Consider the following 7,598-nt stretch of genomic DNA (forward strand, 5'->3'; position numbering starts at 1 on the left):
AGCTAGGTATAAAGAACATGGCTACATATATATATATATATTCCTAGCTAGCTGTTGGTGGTGGTTGGCTTTTTATGATGCTAGCTATAAAACATGTCTGGCAACAATAATATAATCAAAACTGAAAATAAAACATGAAAAAACCTTACAGAACCTTTCTATGATTAATTTATAAAACCATGCTCTTCTTCAAATGTTTTTTTAAAGATTTATTTGGAATGAAAGAGTAGAGAATACTCAAAAAGAACAGCCATCTTTTTCGTAAACACAATTTGAACTTCATTTAACAGTCCGTATGCTTTGTGAATATCTAATACCGTGTCATACGTAGCGAAATCTATATATATATGCTAACATAGAGTTTTTTGGCATAAGGGTATATATATTTATATCGTTATTAGCAGCGGGTTATATATTTACACCTTATGTGCGATTTCTATGAAGTACATCCCTAATCTTTTTAGTTAAATTTTAGCGTACAGCCACGTCATAAGAAAGTGACCCGTGATTTCCGTGTCGTGGACTCACAGTTTTACTCACGCAAGGGAATTAATATATAAGATTATTTCCACGGGTCATACGACTAGTAGAATCGTGAATCCTTTGTGGTTGGAAAAATAGGTTATTATGAATGGATGTTTTTTCTATAAATCAAACCATTCTTCATTCAGTCTAAATACAAAATTAAATATGAAACGGCACATTAATTTTTGAATGACAACGCCTGTACGCCTGTCACAGTTAAGGTAATTGAAAGACATCTCCTCATATTGTAATCAGGTGCGTGACAGGCGTACCACACCTTATATAAAGTGGGAAGGCTAAACTCTTTCTCATTCATTATAAGAGACAGTTTATCTTTATAATTTCATGTCGAAAACGCTTGTATTTTATTTATTCCTAAACATTATTTTATTTTGTACACGGTCCAAAAAGTACTGATACCCATGGTCTTTTAAACTCGTTTATACACCCGTTTATACGTTTGCTTATACATTCGTTTATATATTCGTTTATACATTCGTTTATATATTCGGTTATATATACATTCATTTATATATTCGTTTATATATTCGTTTATACATTCGCCTATACTTTTGTTTATACATTCGGTATATATGAATGTATATATATACATTCATTTCTTTATAAAGTCATATTTCTGTCAAACTGTTGTCTCGCAAACTTTAAAACGCTCTTTTTGAACTTCAACGTCTTCACCGTGCAAGCGTCAAAACATCTCCTTCGCAGATACAAAACTCATCCCCCTTTTTTTCTATATGTCCTTTTGGCCATTTGTGACATATTATTTATTTCTCATCAAAAAATAAATTAAATATCCCTCTCAGATAGCCACATCTTTAATGCATTTTTTCTGACTGATAATCCATTCAATATCTTTAACGCATTATGAATGTATAACAATTTTTTTGGAATGTGCAGATTCTGTATTCTGTATTTTATTAGGATCGAGCGATCATAATAAGATACAAAACATGGACTATTAAACATATGACACAGAGTTACAATATTTCGCATAAAACTTAGAAATATATCAGTAAATTCAAGTGAATATAAATCTAACGACCTTTATAAATAAATTCTTTGTAAGTATAATTTCAATACATGCATATATTACAGGCTAAATGGTCGAAAAGGTTGACCAAATATTAGAACTGGTGCTAATACCAACCTATCTACCTGCCATAGTATACTAGACTAGAGGTGAAACTTATATCTTGTCACCTCATTGAAGTTATGTTATTTTATTTACAAATTTTGAAAGAAAATGGAATACATTCTCCACGACTTTTTATACATGATCACAATTTCCATCCTTTTGATTGCATGTATTTCGTATTTTGTGCATTAACGTATTAAATAAATCATCAATTTTCTATGAACATGTGCACTGGCAAGGATTTGACCCGATCCTAACTATGCATGAGTTACATAAATTCTCCACAATATAATAATCGGAAGAAGCAGTAGAGTCAAACTTGGACTCGTCAGTAACAATCGTATTAAACATCTCACATTCTACACTTTTTATCTCGTTATCAACAACTTCGTTGTATGAAACACAGTTTCTTTCGTATAAACAAACAGCAAAGCATGTTTCTGTAAAACTCAATGTTTTTGTTGCGCTTGTAGTTTCGCTCAATTTATGACCTTTCTTAGCTTCACGAATATTTCGTCTTCCAATCCGTTTCGGCATGGTGAATGCGCTGATAGAATCCACATCAACAATGTGAGTGTCGCAAACTTAAGTAGAAACATGTCTGTCTTTTTAAAAATAATGAAAATATAAACACGGTTATATGTTAATAACAAAAACTATGAAATGTTTTTCGTTTTTTTTCTTCTTATGGTTTTACTTAAAAACATAAATTATTCAACAAAAGGATGTGAAACTTAATTCATATTTCCCATAAATTAGTAGCTCAATGCTGAAAGATGTATAAATGTGTTATTGTATATACCAATGGTGTTACGAGCCTCTTGCAACTTGAAAATATTATTCTTTTTACACAAAATTCTAAGAAGGAAGGTCATATACTGCTTACTCTAAAATAAACTGCTGAGTAACGAGTTTTCTGAAGCCCTAAAAATTATTCGCATTCACAAGATAAGCATAAAATTATGTATTGTATTTGATTCCGATTGTCAATACTAAAACCTAGAATATTTTTTTATTTCATGGAATAAGTTTCGTGCCGAATCAATTTACGTACTGGATAGCTTCTGGACCGCTTCTGGATATATAGAAAATTACCATATATGAATTTCGCTTTATATAGTGGCTACTCGAGTATAGGAAATTTTGAAATTTTGCATCTCTAGATTAAAAATCACGATGAATGTTTCGATATTTCTGTAATTTAGAAAAGCTGCAGTTTTTCAACCTCGTTCCCAGGGCATTTTGCTTTTTTGATATGTTGATAGTGGCCACTCCGTAATAACGGCTCAGGGGTCACAAGACCCTGGGGACGAGGTTGGCAGTTTTTAATTGGCATCAAAATTAAGATAAAGAATTCCAGCAGAAACCAAAAAATAGAAAGAGATACGTATTTACATTACACGACTACAGTAATATAAAGCAGGAAGCCCGATGGCTTGAAGATTTCCGCCATCAGCAGAGATAATAAGTATGGCATTAAAATATGTCATATAGTGTGAGAATATTCTCAGAGAACAAAAACGCGATGCATGTTATTTGCAACTAAAGTTTAACAAGTTTAAAAACAAAGAAAAAAACAAAATACGCCCAGCGTAAATATCTTTTGTTCTAAGGACGAAACAAAGTATATAAGAACATAAGTATTGTATTTTAAAAATATATATTTTATTAAAAAAATTATTACAAATGATATTACAACAACATAAGTATTAAAGATATTATTTCGGTTTGTCTGTTCAGTATTCATATTACTGTGGAAAGTTTACCATTTCTTGAACATGATAGTTTAGTAGGCGACGTTTCGGGAGATCCTTCCCCCATCATCGGGCGCATGATAAGATTATTCTAAGGCTTTGTGAAGCTTGACTACAAATTTTTTAATAAAAATATTAGGTGCTACACTCTGAAACAATATCATCAAATTTAGGTAACACCGTAAATTACAGAATAACCACCCCCTGCTGAATAAGCACTACTACTTAATTAACTGCCCTGCCAATTAATCGCCCCCTCTAATGGGCGAAATTAAGTAAGCTCCCTCCCTAGGTGCTTATTCGTCATTTACGGTAAATTAAGAACATCTCAAGAATATTTATAGGCTGCATTTCAAACGTTAAAAACATTGAAAGGGCTTTCTTCCATATTCATGTTCTTATAAAAAAAGAATGTCTATATATAAATAAAAAAATAAAATATTTTACATATAGTATTCTCATCATCATCATCATCATCATCATCATCATTCTCGGCTAGATATTTGTAGATAACCACCTAGGTAGCAACATGGGTTGACACATTTTCCGTGGTAAGCCCTTCTAGTTCTAACAACTGGGTGGCAGGCAGAAAGATGAGGGAGTTGCTGAAGAAAGTTCTTTTTCCGCCCATATCTTTCTACAGAAACATTGTTGAGGCTTTCATCATCATTCTCGGCTTAACGTCCGTTTTCCATGCTAGCATGGGTTGGACGGGGTATATTAATGACCCTCTTCCAATCTGATGTAGACTGTGTTAGATCTAAACTCAACTTCCTCTGTATCATGTCTGTCCTTATAAACTCCTGCCAAGTCTTTCTCGGTCTGCCTCTGGGCTTTGCCCCAGGAACTATCAAGTCTCTACACTTTCTTACCCAATTACCTCCCTCCATTCTTTCCAACTGCCCTAGCCAATTCAATCTTCTTATCTGGATAACATCTTTAATTCTACGGATACTTAGCCTGCTTCTTAGTTCATCTGAACTCTTTTTGTCTTTCAGACTGGCGTTACACATCCACCTAACCATTCTCATATCATTCCTTTCTAAACAGTCAAGATCTTCCTGCTTTACTGCCCATGTCTCAGTGCTGTACAACATAACACTTCTTGCACAGGCCTCATACGACCTACCTTTTACCTCAATTGACAGGACTCTGCTATTCAACAAAGGAAGTAACTCTCTGAACTTTTTTCAAGCAGAACCTATTCTGCAAGTAACACTTCTTCCAACACCCCCTTCACAGCCCAACATATCACCTAAGTAACATAAGTTCTCAACTGACTCTAACAAGCCACTCTTGAAGCTGGAAATACTTCATCCTCTATAATCTCACCTTTGCAACGCTTGCATACAAACCGAATGTCAGCTCTTAATCTTCCACCAATACTACTGCACTTCTTATGTACCCAATGCTTGCAAGTCTGACAAAAATTGAGTTACTACTAACCTCTTTCCTGCAAACTCCACAAGGCCACTTTCCAACTACAAGTTCACAATTGGCTCCAATGCTACTAATCATGACTTTAGACTTTGCTGTGTTCACCCTTAGCCCTTTTCTTCTAGTCCTTTCTTCCACTTCTCACTTTTCAACTAATTCTTCCATCAACTCTGCTATGGAACCAAACCATCTGCATACAATAACTCCCATGGACAACCTGTTCTGAACTCCATCGACAGCGCTTCTAAGACTAGAACAAACAACAAAGGGCTAAGTACAGCACCCTGATGTACACCAACATTTACACTAAATTCATCACTAGGTGAATCGTTAATCCTGACACGACTTCTAGCATTGCTGTACATACACTGTATCATCGTAACTAACCACTCATCCACACCTAATTTTCTCATAGCCCACCAAATACCTTTACGTGGCACTCTATCAAAAGCTTTCTCTAAATCTACAAAGGCAAAATAGAGATTCTTTCTCTTTCCTAAATACTTTTCCTGAAGCTGTCTGAGCAAAAATTTTGCATCTGTAGTGCCACGCCCTGGAACAAAACCAAATTGCATCTTATCTATATCAATTCTTTCTCTAAGTAACGTATCAATCAACATTCTCTATAAAATTCTCTATAAAAATAAAAGCTTTAACTTGTTGTCTTTGAAATTAATCTGGAAAATTTTGGACATTTTATAATATATACAAATTCTTTTATGTAACATTGAACTTCTGAATGTTTCGGAATTTAGGCGTTATTCTTACTCTCTCGCTTAATTTGAAAATGTCGACGGTGGATGTTTTAATAAAGGTTGACCTAAAAAAGAAAAACGATTAAAAAATGATGAAAAATAATACAATTGGATACTTTTCCATAAACAACATATTTATCACTCATTTTTATCCCTCCATCTAATTTTAAAACGCTTTTTCACCCTCAAGTGTTCTTTAATTGTGTTAGCAATTGTACACTCATAATTTTGTTCTTATAATCTATGAAGGTATTTAAACATCAGCCTTTCTAATTCAATTTATCTCTTGTTGGCAAAAAATTCCTAACATGAACTACCATTTGTCTGCTCTAAGTTAGCAAACTCCGTTTTATGTGGGCAATTTATAATTCGATTGTGATTGTATGCTCCCATACACAAATCGTAGTATATATATATATATATATATATTATATATATATATATATATATATATATATATATATATATATATATATATATATATATATATATATATATATATATATATATATATATATATATATATATATATATATATATATATATATATATATATATATATAATATATATATATATATATATATACAAAAAAACATACATGTTCTGGTTATAATATAGATGTAAAAAACGATTAAAACATAGTACATAAGTGAGCAATACACAAATCTTTGATATAAAGATTGAAATAAAATAGTCTATGGCTTATCGCCTGCATTTTTTAGCCTGTCAATTTGCGTTTGGGGTCTGGAAATATAAACACCATTGTGTCACAATGAAACATGTCTAACTAGCTAGCTACTATATGATGCGGTTAACTGTAACTAGGGACAAGTGATTTTACAAAATTAAGTATAGTTTTATCCAATTGAAAAAAATATTTTGTTCCTAAAATGCTTCTGGTTGGTTAGGGAATGTACCAAGCAAGTTCAACAAAGTGTCTAGATTTCAGATAAAAAATATGAAAGTTACCGAAATGGATAATTATAACCCTTGTAAAACCAAAGAAAAAAAAGGTATAGCTACCTACGTCCAGTTGGCTAACTATTAACACAAATAAAAAAAACTTTGCTTTCTGGTAGGTAGCTAGCTTTACCTATTCTATAGCTTAGCTAGGTTCTTGGTGACTAGACAAAGACATGTGCAGATCAGCTAAAAAACACCGGCTAGCTATAATCAAAATACAATAATTCTTACCTTATATCAAGTATACTATAATATAAACTACTCTGGAGTTCCCACCAGCACCCCAACCTTAAAAGAAATTCCCCACAGGAACAGCCAAAGGACAGGATTCGTACAACCAGAATTCAAAATGCTTTTGGTCATAGTCCAAAGCTTTGGCCAAGGAATGTAGAATACTAGAAGATCGTGAAGATCAGATTATTTACAATCTGTACTCTTATTAGTTGTAAACAAAACGAAGCTTTCCTATTGGCTTCTCAGGTAATAACAATGACAGGGTCCGCGCAAATAATTTAGCCTAAGGCTAAATAGGCTTTAGCTTATGCAAAGGATCCTAATATTCCTGGACGACTTTCTCTCTGTTTTTTTGTTTGTTTTTTTCTCTGTCTCTCTTGCTTTTTCTTTTTTACTCTTCCTTTTTTCCTTCCTTTCCTTCTTTTTTTCTCTCTCTCCTTCCTTCTTTCCTTCTTTCTCTCTTTATTTCTTTTTTTTAGTAGGAAAATTATTAGGGGGGCTATGCCCCCTGTCCCCCCGGCGGTTACGACACTGATTTAGCGCAGAAATATATCCAGTACAATGGAAACATGGTCCTATTTACATCCAGCTTTTAAAAAGTTTTGTCTTACATTCATCAAAGTAATTCATGGTTTTATTGGCTTTGCTATGGTAACTTTATTAGACCCATAAAACGCAATAAACGTGGCACAGTTTAGTAAATTCTATTCTACTTGTGGCTGTGACGTACTGGAACGAACGCAATGAGGTCCATGCCAAACTACAGAGATTGC

This window comes from Hydractinia symbiolongicarpus, chromosome 2, assembly GCF_029227915.1.
Source record: "Hydractinia symbiolongicarpus strain clone_291-10 chromosome 2, HSymV2.1, whole genome shotgun sequence".
Classification (NCBI taxonomy): domain Eukaryota; kingdom Metazoa; phylum Cnidaria; class Hydrozoa; order Anthoathecata; family Hydractiniidae; genus Hydractinia; species Hydractinia symbiolongicarpus.